Source organism: Triticum urartu, chromosome 4A (genome assembly GCF_056163025.1).
Source record: "Triticum urartu cultivar PI428250 chromosome 4A, HENAU_Tu73, whole genome shotgun sequence".
NCBI lineage: Eukaryota > Viridiplantae > Streptophyta > Magnoliopsida > Poales > Poaceae > Triticum > Triticum urartu.
The window spans coordinates 96040821-96059892 of NC_141876.1; positions in this window are offsets into that span (position 1 = coordinate 96040821).

A 19072-nucleotide genomic window follows, 5' to 3' on the forward strand; every position below is an offset into this window, starting at 1 on the left:
TAGACGCACAGTTCGGGACCCCCAACCCGAGATCCGCCGGTTTTGACACCGACATTGGTGCTTTCATTGAGAGTTCCTCTATGTCGTCATCGTTAGGCTCGATGACTCCTCCGATCATCAACAATGATGTAGTCCAGGGTGAGACTTTTCTCCCCGGACAGATCTTCGTATTCAGCGGCTTTGCACTACGGGCTAATTCGCTTGGCCATCTGGAGCAGATTGAAAGCTACGCCCCTGGCCATCAGGTCAGATTTGGAAGTTCGAACTACACGGCCGACATCCACGGAGACTTGATCTTCGAAGGATTCGAGCCGCAGCCGGCCGCGCCGCATTGTCACGATGGGTATGACCTAGCTCTGCCGCCTAACAGTACCCCAGAGGCCGCGCCCGCATCAGCTCCGACCCTTAGCTCGGAGCCAACTGCGCCAATCAAGGACAGGTGGCTAGACACCGCCTCAGGGGCTGCAGTCTCAACGGTGATCGAGCCGAACACCAGCCTAATCCTCTGTGAAGCCCGTGACTCCAAGGTGCCGGACTCTTTTCCGGACTCCGAACCGTCCGCGCCCCTGCCAATCGAATCTGATTGGGCGCCGATCATGGAATTCACCGTCACGGATATCTTTCAGCACTCGCCCTTCGACGACATTATGAATTCACTAAGGTCTCTCTCTTTGTCAGGAGAGCCCTGGCCGGACTATGGCCAACAGGATTGGGATGCGGATGACAAAGAAATTCGACGCCCACCCACCACCCACTTCGTAGCCACTGTCGATGATTTAACTGACATGCTTGACTTTGACTCTGAAGACATCGACGGTATGGACGACGATGTAGGAGACGAACATGAACCAGCACCTATAGGGCACTGGAGAGCCACCTCATCATATGACATGTACATGGTGGATACACCCAAAGAAGGCAATGGCGATGAGATAACGGAGGTTGACCCCTCCAAGAAGCAACCCAAGCGTCGACGTCAGCGGCGCCGCTCTAAGTCCCGCCAAAGCAAAAGTGGTGATACCGGTGTAGGAGATAATAACACTCCGGATAGTGCCGAAGACAACAACAATCCCCTCCAGCAAGATTTAGAGCAGGAGGATGGAGAAGCCAGCCCTCCTGAGAGAGCGGCAGACAGAGAGGAGGAACATGAAAATTACATGCCCCCCTCCGAAGACGAGGCAAGCCTCGGCGACGATGAATTCGCCGTACCAGAGGATCCCGTCGAACAAGAGCGCTTCAAGCGCCGGCTTATGGCCACGGCAAATAGCCTCAAGAAAAAGCAGCAGCAGCTTCAAGCTGATCAAGATCTGCTAGCTGACAGATGGACTGAAGTCCTCGCTGCCGAGGAATATAAACTCGAGCGCCCCTCCAAGAATTACCCAAAGTGCAGGTTACTACCCCGACTGGAGGAAGAAGCGTAGGATACGGCTGATCGGCCACCTCGTGGCCGCGATAGAGAGGCATTCCAGCCAAAAACTCAGCCTCCACCCCGATGCCATCCACACAAAAAGGCCTGGGGAGATACGCCAGACCTGCGGGACATATTGGAGGACAAAGCAAAGCATGCAAGATCAATCTACGGATCACGAAGGCGCACCACTCTGCGAGACGATAAACTTCATGGAGGATACAGTAAAAGCAAATCCGGCCGGGTCGAACACAGCGGGCAAGACCCATTCGAGCTACATCGCGATATAGCCCAATACAGAGGCACCGCACACCCCTTATGCTTCACAGACGAAGTAATGGATCATCAATTCCCAAAAGGTTTCAAACCCTTAAATATTGAATCATACGACGACACAACAGATCCCGCAGTATGGATCGAGGATTTCCTCCTCCACATCCACATGGCCCGCGGTGATGACTTACACGCCATCAAATACCTCCCACTAAAGCTCAAAGGACTAGCACGACATTGGCTTAACAGCTTGCCAGCGGACTCCATTAGCTGTTGGGAAGATCTGGAAGCTGCATTCCTCGACAACTTTTAGGGCACTTATGTGCAACCACTAGACGCCGATGACTTGAGCCACATAATTCAGCAGCCAGAAGAGTCGGCCAGGCAATTCTGGACTCGGTTCCTTACAAAAAAATCAAATCATCGACTGTCCGGATGCAGAGGCCTTAGCGGCTTTCAAACACAACATCCGAGACGAGTGGCTAGCCCGGCACCTTGGTTAGGAAAAGCCGAAATCTATGGCAGCTCTCACGATGCTCATGACCCGCTTTTGTGTGGGAGAAGACAGCTGGCTGGCTCGCAGTAATAACATATCAAAGAACCATGGTACCTCGGATACCAAGGACGGCAATAGCAGGTCACGTCGCAACAAACATAAGCGCCGCATTGACAGCGAAAATACCGAGGATACGGCAGTCAATACCGGATTCAAAGGCTCTAACCCGGTCAGCGGAAAAAGCCATTCAAACAAAGTACGCCGGGTCCGTCCAGCTTGGACCGTATACTCGATCGCTCGTGCCAAATACACGGCACCCCAGACAAGCCAGCCAATCACACCAACAAGGATTGTTGGGTGTTCAAGCAGGCCGGCAAGTTGCTTGCCAAAAACAAAGACACGGGGCCGCATAGCGATGACGAGGGGGAATCACGGCAGCCACACACCGGAGGACAGAAGAGGTTTCCCCCACAAGTGCGGATGGTGAACATGATATACGCAACCCACATCCCCAAGAGGGAGCGGAAGCATGCGCTCAGGGACGTATATGCGTTGGAGCCGGTCGCCCCAAAGTTCAACCCTTGGTCCTCCTGTCCGATCACCTTCGATCGCAGGGACCACCCCACTAGTATCTGACATGGCGAATTCGCCGCACTGGTCCTAGACCCAATCATTAACGGATTTCACCTCACTCGAGTCCTTATGGATGGCGGTAGCAGCCTGAACCTGCTTTATCAGGACACAGTGCGCAAAATGGGTATAGAACCCTCAAGGATCAAACCCACAAAAACGACCTTTAAAGGCGTCATTCCAGGTGTAGAGGCCCATTGCATAGGCTCAATTACACTGGAAGTGGTCTTCGGATCCCCGAATAACTTCCGAAGCGAATAATTAGTCTTCGACATAGTCCCGTTCCGAAGTGGTTATCATGCGCTACTCGGGCGAACCGCATTTGCTAGATTCAATGCGGTGCCACATTATGCATACCTCAAGCTCAAGATGCCAGGACCTCGCGGAGTTATTCAGTCAATGGAAACACAGATCGCTCTCTCCGAACAGAGGAGCACACCGCGGCCCTCGCAGCAGAAGCGCAAAGCAGCCTCTCAAGGCAATCAACCAGTTCGGCGCTTCAAAGCCCGGACACCTTCAAGCGCGCTCGGAGCAGTCGGCAAATGGACCGCCTGGCACCTAGCCCAACGGCAAAACTCGTGCCACGCGTACATAACTACGCACTAAAAATATCAGGGGCACAGGTGGGGAGGGGGGAAAAACTACGGCACGCCCCAAGACGCGGCTTAAACCGCACTAGGGGCTTCCCGTTTTGTAATTTTTCTCTTTTTTTCAAGACCTTAATCTCTGGAAACACTGTCTGGCAGCACTATTGCCGAACACATGATGCAGCAACCAAGGAGGCAACCAGCTACGTCATACCACGGAATTCCCAGGTGGATTACAGTAATGAGCGAAATATTGGATTCCATATCATTCCTCAGCTTGCCCTTGGAAGGGACATAGTCCTACTCTTTGCTTATCGCACTACCTGTATCACTCTACTTTAACGCAATCTTTTGACTAAACAATGCATGACTTTACGACTATTATTGCATTCCTGTTATATATATTTCCATGTGTTCATTAATGACGCCTTGCAACCGTACACTTTGGTACGGCCAACACACCAGGGGCTTACGTACCCCACAATTCGGTGTGAAAAGTCCGAACACTTTCACAAGTGCGGCACCCCAAACTTATAGCATTATATGCATCAGCTCTGAATCATGTCTTTGGTCAAATGTTGGGTTTGCCCGGCTCCTATGTTTTGGTACCTTACGTTCCGCTCTATCGGCTAAGGTAGCGCTAGGAGAACTACTGTGATTGTGCCCCGATTCTGCTGGGTTTAGCACCTCAGTAGAGAAAGCTAAAACTGACTGTCATGATAAGGCGAGAGACTGGTCGCTGTTCGGCGAGGTTTTCGAGTCCCTAAAGACTTATGCCGCTTAGAGCGAGGGGTTGGCCATGTCCGGCTTAAAGGCATGTATTGCGCCCCGAATTCGGCCTTCCGAATACCAGGGGCTTCGCCGAAATTTAAAATTATAGAATTCTATGGCTAAGTGAGAGTGATAAAGCATTATTAGTCCGGTTGCCTTGTTCGCTGTGCTGAGCACCTCCCTCGAAGGACCCAAATATGGGAACAAGAGTGCTCAGGTTTATCCCGAACACCCCAGCACTCGTGGCATGGGGGCAGAAGCCGAGGACTAGCCATCTCTCAGATTGATAAACGGCCAAACAGAAGGTAATATTTTATATTCAAACAAGCGTTGCATAGCTCATATGAAACAAGTTTTCATAAATACAGGATAAAACGAGCAAGTCTCACTCAAATATTACATCTTTCAAACACTCGTCCGCTATGAGACGGGCACCCGGCAGAACACCCTCGTAGTACATCTCGGGGTGGCGGTGCTCCTTGCCCTTCGGCGGCCCCTCCTTGATCAACTTCACGGCGTCTAGCTTGACCCACTGCAATTTCACACGGGCGAAAGCCCGGCGTGCACCCTCAATGCAGACTGATCGCTTGACGACCTCCAGCCGCGGACAGGCATCCACAAGCCGCCTCACCAGGCCGAAGAAGCTGTTCGGAAGGGCGTCGCCAGGCCACAGCCGGACTATAAAACCCTTCATGGCCTGATCGACCGCCTTATGTAGCTCGACCATCTGCTTCAGCTGGTCGCAGCATACTAAGACCAGAACAGCTTCTCCGTTGAGCTTCCATCCTCGGCCTGGTAAAATTGTGCGGCATCGGACATGCTGCGGGGCAAATCTACAAATGCTCCTGGAGAGCTCCGGATTTGGGTAAGTAATCGGTGATTTACTTTTACATGCTTGCTTTGCATATAGAAAGCCTTACCCGCCGTTATCTTCTTCATTGCGTCGATCTCCTGGAGGGCCCTTTGGGCTTCGGCCTTGGCACTTTTTGTGCTCTCGAGGGCCATGGAAAGCTCAGACTCCCGCGTCTTTGAGTCAAGCTCCAACGCCTCGTGCTTCGCCACGAGAGCCTGGAGCTCTTGCTGCACCTCGCCCACCCGAGCCTCGTGCATCTCTCAATCGGTGCGCTCCTTGGCCGCTTTATCTTCGGCCTTGGTCAGCGCTTGCTTCAGGGTCGCCACCTCGGTCGTGGCCCCTGGCAAATATACGATGATCCTGTCATTCTGCAATCGCGTCTTCTTTTGTATATACATATCTATAGACAGGGTATTACCTACCCTTGTTCTCCTCGAGCTGCCTCTTGGCAAGGACGAGCTCTTTCCTGGACCCCTCGAGGTCCTGCTTCAGTACGGCGACCTCCGCAGTCAGTGCGGCGAACGCCAGCAGCGAAGCCTGCATATGCATATTGACATACTTATATTAGACTCCTGCGATATTATTTGATCCTCTGTTCGGCTTTTCTTTGTGAACACCGAACAAAGCATCAGGGGCTACTGTCTATGCGGTAATATTTCTACTACATTTTAAAACACTTACCTCGAAGCCTATTAGAAGGCTCGCACAGGCTTTAGTCAATCAGCTCTTGGCAGACTAAACCTTCTGGATCACCGCACTCATGATAGTGCGGTGCTCCTCGTTGATAGAACCGCTACGAAGCGCTTCTAGCAGATTATCCGGCGCCTCTGGATGGACAGAGGTCACTGGCACAGGCGTCTTGCCCCTCTTAGAAGGAGGCCGCCTGCCCGAGCCCGGAACCACTGGAGGTTCCGGCGCGGTGTTCGGCTGAGGGGCGAACTCGGAGCTCTCAGGGGCCCTGTCCCCTCGGCTCCCGGAGTCCGGAAGGTCGCCTTGAGGCGCCTCCAGGACTGTCTCCCCTCGACCCGGTGCCTCTTGAGACAGCACCTCGGCATCGTCAGCAGGATGAGGGGAGGTGGCGGTCGGGACTGGATCGCTATCCATGTCCGACGAGCCCAGGGAGCCGTCCGATGATACATCGATACTGGCTCGTGGCAGCCTGCATAATTATGTTCGGCGTTAGGGAAAGCAGTGCGACAAAGGAATACTATGAGTTACTCTGGTACCCGAATACTTACGATCTCCCCAGGGGCTTGGCCCTGGGCAACCACTCGTCTTTGTCTTCATCGGCGGCGGTGGAGCTGTCCGGAAGGAGAGTCCTTCCCTTCTTGGACCCTTCGGCCCCCACAGTTGGGACGGCCTTCCTTTTCTTGTCTCCCCCGCCTGGAGGAGGAGCATCTTCTTCTTCCTCCTCGTCTTCGGGGGAGGAGTGTGCCGCAGAGTTATCGGACGATGAGTCCGATAACACCTGGCGCCGGGAACTCTTTCGGGTTCCCTTGGCCTTCTTGGTCTTCTCCGGCACCTTGTAAGGAGCCGGAGTTAGCATCTCTGTCAGGAGAGCGTCCGCAGTGTCTTCGGGTAAAGGGGCCGGACAGTTAATCTGCCCCGACGTCTCCACCCAGTCATGTCAAAGGCATGGAGATTAGACCCCGTGCATGATTAAGCTAGGGGAAATAAATGTCCTACGGGACGTATTAAACTCACCGAACGCGCTAGGCGCTTTGCGCTTAGTTCGCGGTCCTCGGCGTGAGAAGGAGGGACCTCGGTGCCCTTGAACAGCACCTTCCAAATGTCCTTGTGCGTCGTATCAAAGAGCACGCTCAGAGTCTGGTGCCGGGCCGGGTCAAACTCCCACAAGTTAAAATATCGTTGTTGACACGGGAGGATCCGGCGGATGAGCATAACCTGGACTATGTTGACAAGCTTGAGCTTCTTGCTTGCCATACTCCGGATACATTTCTGGAGTCCATCCAGCTCCACCGATGAACCCCACGACAAGCCCTTCTCTTTCCAGGAAGTGAGCCATGTAGGGAATCCGGATCAAAACTCGGGGGCTGTCGCCCATTTGGCGTCGCGCGGCTCGGTGATGTAGAACCACACCGATTGCCATCTCTTTATTGTCTCCACAAAGGAGCTTCGAGCCATATAACATTGGGCATCTTGCCCACCATGGCTCCGCCGCATTCTGCTTGTTGGCTTCGTACCACCTTCAGCTTGATATTGAAGGTCTTTAACCACAGGCCGAAGTGGGGCCGGATGCGGAGGAAAGCCTCACACACGACGATGAACGCCGAAATGTTGAGGACGAAGTTCAGGGCCAGATCATGAAAGTCCAGCCCGTAGTAGAACATGAGACCACAGATGAATGGATGGAGGGGAAACCCTAGTCCACAGAGGAAGTGGTGGAGGAAAACTACCCTCCCGTGAGGTTCCGGGGTAGGGACGATCTGCCCCGCAGCGGGCAGCCGATGCACGATATTCGCGGCTAAGTATCCGGCTCCGTGCAGCTTCTTGATGTCTCCCTCCGTGACGGAGGATACCATCCACCTGCCTCCCGCTCCGGACATGGTTGGAGAAGGTTGAGGTGAGAAGTGCGGACTTGGGCGCTAGAGCTCGAGTGTGCGAAAACAGATGAGCAAAGGAGGAAGAAGGCGTGGATAGAAAGGTGAATCCTTATCCCTTTATATGGGAAGACAAAACTAAACATCCCCACTTGCCTGGTAAAACTTGCTTATCCCCCAAGCGCCATAATCGATGGTGCGGTTGGGTTACCCACGCCCGTATTGATGAGAATCCCGTAATAAGGGTACACGATCTCTGCTTTGACAAGACGTGTCGAAAAACTGCCTCGCGTTATGTGTGGGGCTAGTTAAAGGAAACGGTTCGAATAATCACCGGGCCATGACATAACGTCATACTGTCAAAACAAGTCAGCAAATTAGATTTGCGAAAATATTATTCTCTCTACGGTGGTATGTGGAACTTATTTTGCAGGGTCAGACACTCTCCTCGTATTCAAATTCTTCTATGATGTATTCGGAGGAGGAACCCGCCTTGCAATGCCGAAGACAATACTGCGCGCCGGACTCATCGTCATTGAAGCCTGGTTCAGGGGCTACTGAGGGAGTCCTGGATTAGGGGGTCTCCGGACAGCCGGACTATATCCTTTGGTCGGACTGTTGGACTATGAAGATACAAGATTGAAGACTTTGTCCCGTGTCCGGATGAGACTCTACTTGGCGTGGAAGGCAAGCTAGGCAATACGGATATGGATATCTCCTACTTTGTAACCGACCTTGTATAACCCTAACCCTCTCCGGTGTCTATATAAACCAAAGGGTTTTAGTCCGTAGGACAACAACCACAACATACAATCATACCATAGGCTAGCTTCTAGGGTTTAGCCTCTCTGATCTCGTGGTAGATCTACTCTTGTACTACCCATATCATCAATATTAATCAAGGAGGACGTAGGGTTTTACCTCCATCAAGAGGGCCCGAACCTGGGTAAAACATTTTGTCCCCTGCCTCCTGTTACCATCCGGCCTAGACGCACAGTTCGGGACCCCCTACCTGAGATCTGCCGGTTTTGACACCGACAGCAAGAACACCCAATCTAGTAGGCCAAACCAAACTGATAATTCGAAGAGACTTGCAAAGATAACCAATCAGAGAAGATTCAAATATTATTCATAGATACACTAGACCATAAACCCACAATTCATCGGTCTCAACAAACACACCGCAAAAAGAAGATTACATCGAATAGATCTCCACAAGAGAGGGGGAGAACATTGTATTCAGATCCAAAAAGAGAGAATAAGCCATCTAGCTACTAGCTATGGACCCGTAGGTCTGAAGTAAACTACTCACACTTCATTGGAGGGGCTTGGATGATGATGTAGAAGCCCTCCGTGATCGATGCCCCCTCCGGCGGAGCTTCGGAACAGGCCCCAAGATGGGATCTCGTGGATACAGAAAGTTGCGGCGGTGGAATTAGGTTTTTTGCTCCGTCCCCGATCGTTTGGGGGTACGTGGATATATATATAGGAGGAAGAAGTACATCGATGGAGCTTCGAGGGGCCCACGAGGCAGGGGGCGCGCCCCCTACCCTCGTGACCACCTCGTGGCTTTCTTGACGGAGGGTCCAAGTCTCCTGGATCTTATCTGATGAGAAAATCACGTTTCCGAAGGTTTCATTCCGTTTGGACTCCGTTTGATATTCCTTTTCTTCGAAACCCTAAAATAGGCAAAAAAAACAGCAATTCTGGGCTGGGCCTCCAGTTAATAGGTTAGTCCCAAAAATAATATAAAAGTGGAAAATAAAGCCCAATAATGTCTAAAACAGTAGATAATATAGCATGGAGCAATCAAAAATTATAGATACGTTGGAGACGTATCAGGAATTACTGTACCTTAATTATCCGGGCGTCACAATTCTCCTCTACTACAAGAAATCTCGTCCCGAGATTTAATGGGGTGGAGCAAGGGGGGAAGACTAGGTTATGAAATTCTAATGATTCTTCTCGGTCTTGGTTGCTGTTCATGAAGAGGTCGATCCATTACTTTGATGTCTTCATTTCTCTGCTTCTGTTCATCATGATGAAGTCGTTATCCTTTCTTCGGGAACTCCATCATACTTATCAAAAGGATAAGGGTATCTTTGACAGAGCAGGCCTCTACAAGGTTGCTTATCTAGAAAATAATATCAAGGAAGGTGGTGGAAAGTAACTCTCAAATTTGAAACTTCAGAAAGTATCGAGAGCAAAGTAAGGAGGTGTCATGGGAAGTTTTGAGCGGGCAGGCAATCGTTCGATGCCTAATGCAGGGCATCAAAGGGGTTCAAAGCAATTGGAATAAGTATTGTGTCTGTACCAGAATTGATGATATCTCTGAAGGTGGCTCGTGAATTACCTATGAGGCCACGCGCAAGGAACAACCTTGGGAACAGGGGGTGTACAGGAGAGTCAGGTTTCGATCCTGTGGAACTGTGGGTCATGGGCCCACCATGTGGATTAAAAGTAGGAGGAGCGGTGACATCTTCCATGGTCATGATAGCAAGGCATGTCAGAGGGTAGCATGTCAGTTGTGTTGGCAACAACGTTGGTACAAAGGGGGAGGGACGAAGAGAACCATTTTCCTGCTCGTTGAACGAGGCGGACCAATAGGCAAAGTTCTCATTCATCGGTGGTTACCGGAATGTCATCAATAATAGTAACAGGATCTGGCTGACAGAATTGTAGACCGAGGTGTTTACATAAGCAGGAGAATATTACTGCTTAGCTCATATAGATCACAATAAAGGTTAAACCAAACAACGAAAAGGAAAAATATGATTATCAGATTAAACAGAACAATGGAAAGGAAAATGTGCTTAAACACATATTTCAGGGATATATCCTTCCCAAGGACAAGTAGAGCATGATATCTGTGACAGGGTATAATGTAGAAACCCCTTTAGGTAAGGGGAGAGAAATTTCATGACATTACCCATACAACGGTGTTTGGATAATTGAGCAAGAAACATTTAGCATTGGGCTTCAAATGTTCTTGTTGAAAATTGGAGTACCACTGACATGCTTCGAGATAGCATTGACATGGTCTTCAAGCAAAGGTCGAACTTTGGATACACGAAGGATTCATCAGGAACAACTTGTAGAATAAGTCTTAAAGTTTCCTCATGGAAGAATGGATAACCTTGCTGAAAAGGAAACTATAACAATAGGGCCTCCGGCCAGGTGTGCTATGCATGACATCACCTTACCGGTTCATGTAAAGACCACTGTTAAAACTCTAGGAAATATGTTCCAACCATCTGATTGGTATCAAGATACCTCAGACTTAGGATGCCTGAGAAGAAAAGGTGCAACAACAGTTGACGCAAAGACATTTTAAGATTCTCAGGAAATGAACCATGGGAGCAAGTTCCGAAACCAGAGTTCAGCATTAAACCAAGGAGAGGATGAGGCGGTGGCTGATGGACTCGGTGACATATCATCAAGATTTCCAAAAAGATGGATTTCCACAATTATGTGACCAAGGAGATAACATTTGTCATATCAAATGATATAATGACGTATGCTAGAGGAAAAACATACACAATTAAACATTGGCTGAAAGGTGCACCCGAATTATGAGCTTAGGGAGCATGATCAATGTTAGAACGGTGATTCGATAACCAATGGTCTAAGAATGAAATATCGACCATTAACTTCAAAGCAATAGGGTTTCTAGAAGTTTTGAAGTCGCACATCATAGTTTAATTGTCAGTTTTGCAGTTAGAAACAACACGGGGACCAAGGAATGAACGGACATGGCAAGAAGTGTCACCTGTATCAAGATCTCTTAAGAGGTGGTGAAATTGTCACGACATTCTTGACATAAAAGATGGTAATACTCCAAGGTAAAGAAGAATGATTGCTGGATTGCAAGGATCTTCAGGTATAACACAAAACACAAACAAGTTTGTGTTGGAGGGAAAGCAGTAATGTTGTCGATGATAACACAAATCATCGAGGGGCAAGGATGGTACTTGTCATCATGAATTTGATTGATATTCTGGAAGGGGTCAAAATGTTGATGATGATCACGACAAATTTTGTCGAGAGGATCCACGAAGAAGCAATCGAACAATGACTTCATCAAGAAAAGGAGTGTTGCAGCGAAGGATTATTGGAACCACGGATACGTCTCCAACTCGGAATCAAGCTTGCAGTTCAAGGTGAAACGATATGACGAGGAAGAGCGACGTAAGCTTAGCTCATCATCAAAATTGTGCTCCGGGAAGGACCAGGTAGCATAGTTAAAATTTAGCACGCTAATGATATAGCCGATCAGGCTAGGAATGACTTAAATGATTATTAACTCGTAAGCAACAAAAATTACTTAGAGTTATTGAATCAGAGTGCATAATGAATTCACTTATCGGTGTTCTCGCGTGACTATTAACTCGAAACCCGGGGTAGATTGGAATCGGCAAGAACAATAGTTGATGAAGAACTCATAAGAAGTTATGTAGTTCCTTGATATTCTTTAGATACCAGAGGGTATACTCGAAGGCAAATCATAATAGAAACTGAATTGGAGCATTGACTTGCGATAGCAGATACTTTAATCTTGTCAGAATAGACGAGGCAATGGAATGGTTTCCTTTCGGATACATTGAATAAGGTTAGCATGGTCGGAACCATAACTGCAAGGGATCCAATTTACAATACCGGAAGAATTATTCAAATGATTAAATATTCTTGCAAGAAGCTTTCATGATAAGTTCCACATCGTATATCTGGGCATGAACACAAAGGTTTAAGGTCGACTCCCACTTCTGCAATGCATAAACTTTCATTCACTTCTTGTTTTTCGAAAAAAGTTGTACTGTTGAAATTTTATTTGGCGAAGCAACAGAAGAGTATGATTCGCGAAAACTTTCGGGTTCATACGGTTTGGGGAAGGCATAGGTTCAACCCATCGGGGTATCTGAGGAAGAACAAATAACACCAGCTCGATAGTAGGGCATGCTTGAGAAAGCAGAGGATACAATTTACCAAAGGCATTATGTATCCGAGGAAAGGCTCACAAGCTTATTGAATATGAAGGACGTTGTCGGATAAAATCCGAAAAGGGTCTGGTGGCCACAAGGGATCTGATGTGAGCATCGGTACTCAACCAGAGGAAGAAAGAATGCAAGGAGATCAGATTATAGAAACAACTGACTAACTCAAAGTTTAAATGCAAAGGAATTATGAATTCCAAGACAAGGGATCAGAAGCAATGCTCTGATTAGGGATGGATAAGTTGAATAGCCTTAGGGGTACAATCGATGGCAATTTGATTGGTCGAGATCCAGCTCATATTTAAAATTATTTCTGAGCCGGGAGGATGAATTCTAGGATCTGATTGAGGATTGCGAGCATTCACAACATATTGAATTAACGGACTCAAAATGATAATGACAAACGATGCCAATAAGATTACCAGACTTATGGGATTAATCATAATGAAGCAAGAATTTCAAGAGCAATAGGCGGTTGACGATTTTTGGAAGATCGAATGGTATTTCGAAGACTTTTGTGAAATACTTGAATCAACTGGGATAAGCGGATACTCGGTAAGTGCGAGGAATTATCTGTAGGGGTATTCATGTGGCAAAGAACTGCAAGGCAGTAGGCACAAGTATTCTCAGAACAATAGAGAGGATTTCGAGGTATCTTATCATAACAAGATCAACGGGGAATGATTGTATGGATGGCAAGTGTATGTGGTTATCCATACAGGTTTATCGATGGATGGGAATTGCAAAAGCGATGGCACACAGTCTCGAGAGAACATCATAGAGTATCCTCGGGATCTTCTGGGGTAGCAGACGATCATCGGTAATAAGGTGCTCTCCGGGTGAAAGTGATCACGAGATCCTAATGTTAGATTTAGCAAAATTCATTTAACCCGAATAGAAGAGAGTTCAAAGGCCTGGAGTAAAGACCGAGGAGTAAAAGATCCTAATACCACCCAAATGGTGATGTGGGCCCGTAAGACACACATCCATGTTAGTAAAAGTTTTGCAATGTCTAGACTCGACTTCGGCCAAGGAGTGTAGAAGGGGGATTCCTACGGGCTGTCGGCTCTGATACCAACCTGTGACGCCCCCGATTTGACCTTACACTAATCATACACGCAAATGTGTACGATCAAGATCAGGGACTCACGGGAAGATATCACAACACAACTCTAGACACAAATTAAAATAATACAAGCTTTACATTACAAGCCAGGGGCCTCGAAGGCTTGAATACAAATGCTCGAAGACACAAGAGTCAGCGGAAGCAACAATATCTGAGTACAAACATAAGTTAAACAAGTTTGCCTTAAGAAGGCTAGCACAAAAGTAGCAGCGATCGAAAAGGCAAGGCCTCCTGCCTGGGACCTCCTAACTACTCCTCGAAGTCGAACTCCATGTAGAATTATCCTCGGGATCCTCTGGCTCCTGGAATCCATCATATGATCGCAATAACCGGGAAAGGGGGGAAAATAAGTAGCAAAGAAACCATGAGTACTTATCCAAAGTACTCGCAAGCAAGGATCTACACTACATATGCAATGATATCAATGAAATGGGTAGTATATGTGGACTGAACTACAGAATGCCAGAATAAGAGGGGGATAGCTAGTCCTATTGAAGATTACGCTTCTGGAGCCTCCATCTTGAAGAATATAGAAGAGAGTAGATGGTAAGTTCACCAAGTATCATCATATAGCATAATCCTACCCAGCGATCCTCTCCTTGTCTCCCTGTTAGAGAGCGATCACCGGGTTGTATCTGGCACTTGAAAGGGTGGGTTTTATTAAGTATCTGGTTCTAGTTGTCATAAGGTCAAGGTACAACTTCGGGTAATCCTTTTACCGAGGGACACGGCTATGCGAATAGATAAACTTCCCTGCAGGGGTGCACCACATTACCCAACACGCTCGGTCCTCTTTGGCTGGACACACTTTCCTAGGTCATGCCCGGCCTTGGAAGATCAACACGTCGCAACCCTACCTAGGCACAACAGAGAGGTCAGCACGCCGGTCTAAATCCTATGTGCGCAGGGGTCTGGGCCCATCGCCCGTTGCACACCTGCACGTTGTGAACGCGGCCGGTAAGCACACCTAGCCTCCCTAATACAAGAGCAGGCGTTCCAGTCCAATCCGGCGCGGGCCGCTCAGTCGCTGACATCAAGAAGGCTTCGGTTGATACCACGACGTTGAGTGCCCATAATTGTTCCCGCAAAGTTGGTTAGTGCGTATAGGCCAGTGGCCAGACTCAGATCAAATACCAAGATCTCATTAAGCGTGTTATTTTGAAGTAACCGCGAACGCCAACCAGGGCCAGGACCACCTCTCTCTGAGGTGGTCTCAACCTGCCCTGTTGCTCCGCCACAAAGTAACAGTCGGGGGCCGTCAGGAACCCAGGCCCACCACTACAGGGATGGAACCACCTGTCCTTTCAGCCCCCACATCGGAATCACTTGCGGGTACACTACGAGCCGACCCAACTTTATTCATGACCATGTATCATATATTATGTATATAAGTATAAACCCGTGATCACCTCCCGAGTGATCACGGCCCGGTAGTATAGCATGGCAGACGGACAAGAATGTAGGGCCACTGATGGAATACTAGCATCCTATACTAAGCATTTAGGATTGCAGGTAAGGGTAACCACTATAGCAACAATGACAGGCTATGCAGCAGAATAGGAATATCGGAAAGCAGTAACATGCTACACTACTCTAATGCAAGCAGTAGAGAGAAGAATAGGCGATGTCGTTTTGATCAAGGGCGGGCTTGCCTGGTTGCTCTAGCAAGGAGGGGTCGTCAACAATGTAGTCGATCGGGGCACCAGCAGCGGCGTCAGTCTCGTAGTCTACCGGAGAGAAGACGGGGAAGAAACAATGAATATAATGCAAACAGATGCATATCGATGCATGACATGACAAGTAACGGTGCCAGGTGTGCCCTAACGCAGTACTAGGTGATACCGGCAAAGGGGGAAACATCCGGGAAAGTATTCCCAGTGTTTCACGTTTTCGGACAAATGAACCAGAGGGGGAAAGTTGCGTGTTCATTATGCTAGGGATGTGTGGCGGACGGCTACGTATCCGGATTCGTCTCGTCGTTCTGAGCAACTTTCATATATAAATTATTCTCATACGTGTTACGGTTATTTTTCTATGATTTTTCAAAGTTTTAATAACATTCTTGAATTTTCTAATTTAAATTAATTCAAAATTAAACAGTGGAATATTCTTTTATACCTAGCAGCAGCTAGCTACTAAGTATGACAGGTGGGGTCTAGCGGCTGAGTCAGCATGCACAGCCAGCAAGTCAAAGGTCAACATTGACAAGTCAAACAGGGGGTGGGACCCAGTTGTCATAGGATGTTTATTAACAACAATTTTAATTAGCTAGTTTATCGACAAGGGCCCACTAGTCAGTGGGATATTAGGTGGGGGTTAGGTTAGTGCCTAATTAATAGGGCCGGTCCCACTAGCTGGTTTTAACCGGCGCGCGCCGGCGGTGGTGTACAGAGGCGACGGGGGCTCGCCGGACTCGCGGCTCCAGCGACCACTTGGTCAGCCGAGAGCGGCTACGGGGAGAGGGCAACGGAGCGAGTCGAGGAAAGTGGTCAGTGGGTGCGGGTGGTGTCCGGAGCGGCGGCGGCGAGGTCTGCGGGTGCGGCGGTCGGAGGTGGAGGGTCGCGCGTGGCCGAGGCATGGTGGCTGCGGCAGCAGGCCGCACCAGTGGCGGCGGGGGCAGGCAACAGCTGGCAGGAGGAGGGGCGCGGCTTGGGCGGACGCGACAGGGGAGCGCAGGGCGTAGGGGACGGCCGAAGCGGGCACGATGGGTCAGACGATGACTGTGGGGCCAGCGAGTGGGGCGAGGGGAGCAGGGGCGTGGGCAAAGCACGGCGGCAGTGGCGGGGCTCGGCCCCGAGCGACGTGTAGGGAGCGAGCGGGGCGCCGGAATGCGTGGGGCGCGGTTCACGGCGAATCGGCAGTAGGCAGGAGCAAGCTGCAACAGCGGCATGCTTCAGCAGAAGCAATAGCAGGAGGAGTCGAGCGGGGCGCGAGACTGGCCGCATTCGAACGCCAGCGATGCAGCGCATCGAGTGGTGGCACTGGCGCTACTAGGGAAGACCGGAGTTGGTCGGTGCCATGACGTCCGACGGCGGCCGAAAGGGGAAGCTTGGAGGAAGAGGGGGCTATGCGGAAAAATCCGGACGATAAGCTCACCAAGGAGCCGGTGACATGGTCGGGGAGGCTGGGGATGGTCGGGGTCGAGCAAATCGACGACGACGGCTGGTGGTGCATGATGTCGAAGACGAGATCAATGGCGGCGATTCGGTGCGGCTCCGCTCGATTTGACGCTCTGGATGGACGAGGTCGATGGTGGCGATCCTCCTGGACTCGTCGGTGCGGCGAACGATGGCCGGTGGCCGCGGGCTTGGCGACGGTGCGGTGACGTCCCGCCCGGCCATCGAAACAGGGAGAGGGGTGAGCGAGAGGCGGATCTGAGGAGGGGTTAGGGTTTCCGTTGATCGGAGCGTCCCTATAGGCGAGGGGGCGCGGGAGGGCCGCCGGATGGATGCCACGACGATGGTCGTGGCCGTGGCGGCCATCGGCCGTGCCCACGACCCCCCCGGTGAACAGGGAGGGGGCTCAAGGGTAGGCTTGGCCAGCCTGGCCAGTTGGGCCAGTGTCCCGGGGGGGTGGTCTGGCCTTTTCCCTATGATTCCTTTACCTATTCTTTTTTTATTTCCTTTTAATGTTTTATTTTTAGTTTCATTTTATTTTAGTTTTATGAAATATAAGTACAACTCCTAAATTAGTGTTATAACTTAGTCGACTGCCACAAAAAGTTTGACACCTAAATAAAATAGTTTGCATTATTATAATTTTTAAAAGGCATTTAATTAATTGTTATAGCTGATGTTTTAATTTTTTAGCCTTTAATTACTTTATAGAGATGTGGATTCTCCACCATAATTACCTATGATTTATTTGACACATTTAGAACATTTTAGTTTTAATGTTTGAAAACTTTTGTTGTTTGCCTTTATTTTACATTTGAATTTGAATCGTTTTTGAGCCATCACGAGATCGACAACAGTAACCGTGGTGACGTGGCATCATTAGCATGGAATTAGTATACCTTAATTATCCGGGCGTCACACTCAGATCAAATACCAAGATCTCATTAAGCATGTTAATTGATGTAACCGCGGACGCCGACCAGGGCCAGCCCCACCTCTCTCCTAGGTGGTGACAACCTGCCCTGTCGCTCCGCCACAAAGTAACAGTCGGGGGCCGTCGAGGACCCAGGCCCACCACTACCGGGATGGAACCACCTGTCCTTTCAGCCCCCGCACCAGAATCACTCGCGGATACTCTACGAGTCGACCCGTCTTTAGTCACCACATGTATCATGTATAAGATATATAATATATACCCGTGCTCACCTCCCTAGTGATCACGGCCTGATAGTATAGCATGGAAGACGGACAAGAATGTAGGGCCACTGATAGAACACTAGCATCCTATACTAAGAATTTAGGATTGTAGGTAAAGGTAACCACAGTAGTAGCAAAGATAGGGTATGCATCAGAATAGGATTATCGGAAAAGCAGTAACATGCTACACTACTCTAATGCAAGCAGTAGAGAGAAGAATAGACAATATCGGGTTGATCAAGGGGGGCTTGCCTGGTTGCCCTAGCAAGGAGGGGTCGTCAACACCGTAGTCGTACTGGGTAGCAGCAGCGTCGGTCTCGGTGTCTAACGAGAGAAGAGGGGAAGAAACAATAAATATAATGCAAACATAAGCATGACGATGCATGACATGACAATGAGCGGTGCTAGGTGGGCCCTAACGCGGCAGTAAGTGGTACCGGCGAAGGAGGGAAACATCCGGGAAAGTTTTCCCGATGTTTGACGTTATCGGACACATGAACCGTAGGTGAAATGTTGCATGTTCGTTATGCTAGGTACGTGTGGCTGACAAACGGACCGCGTAATCAGATTTGTCTCTTCGTTCTGAGTAACTTTCATGTACAAAGTATTTTCATCCGAGTTACGGATTATTTTATATTAATTTTCAAAGTTTTAAGCATTTTATGAAATTATTATTAATTAAAAAGTAAACACTGCACCAGCATGATGTCAGCATGATGTCATCAGTCAACATTGACCACTGACTAGTCAAACTGACAGTCAGGGCCCGCTGTCATAGGCACATATTAATTTAAACAGTTTAATTAGCTAACCTAGTTAATTAGGGTAATTAAGCAGAGTTAATTAAGTCAAATAGTTAATTACTAAATAATAAATTAATTAATTTTATTAATATTTTTTGAAGTCTTTTTTGATAGGGGGCCCTATGGCCAACGGCCCACAAGGCCTAATGGGCATGCGGGCGAAACTGGCAGCGGGGCGTGGGCGTCGGGCGATGGGTGCCCGACTGTGGCGTTGTGGGGCGCCGGTGGTCATAGGAGGGGCGGCCGATGCGGCGAGTAGG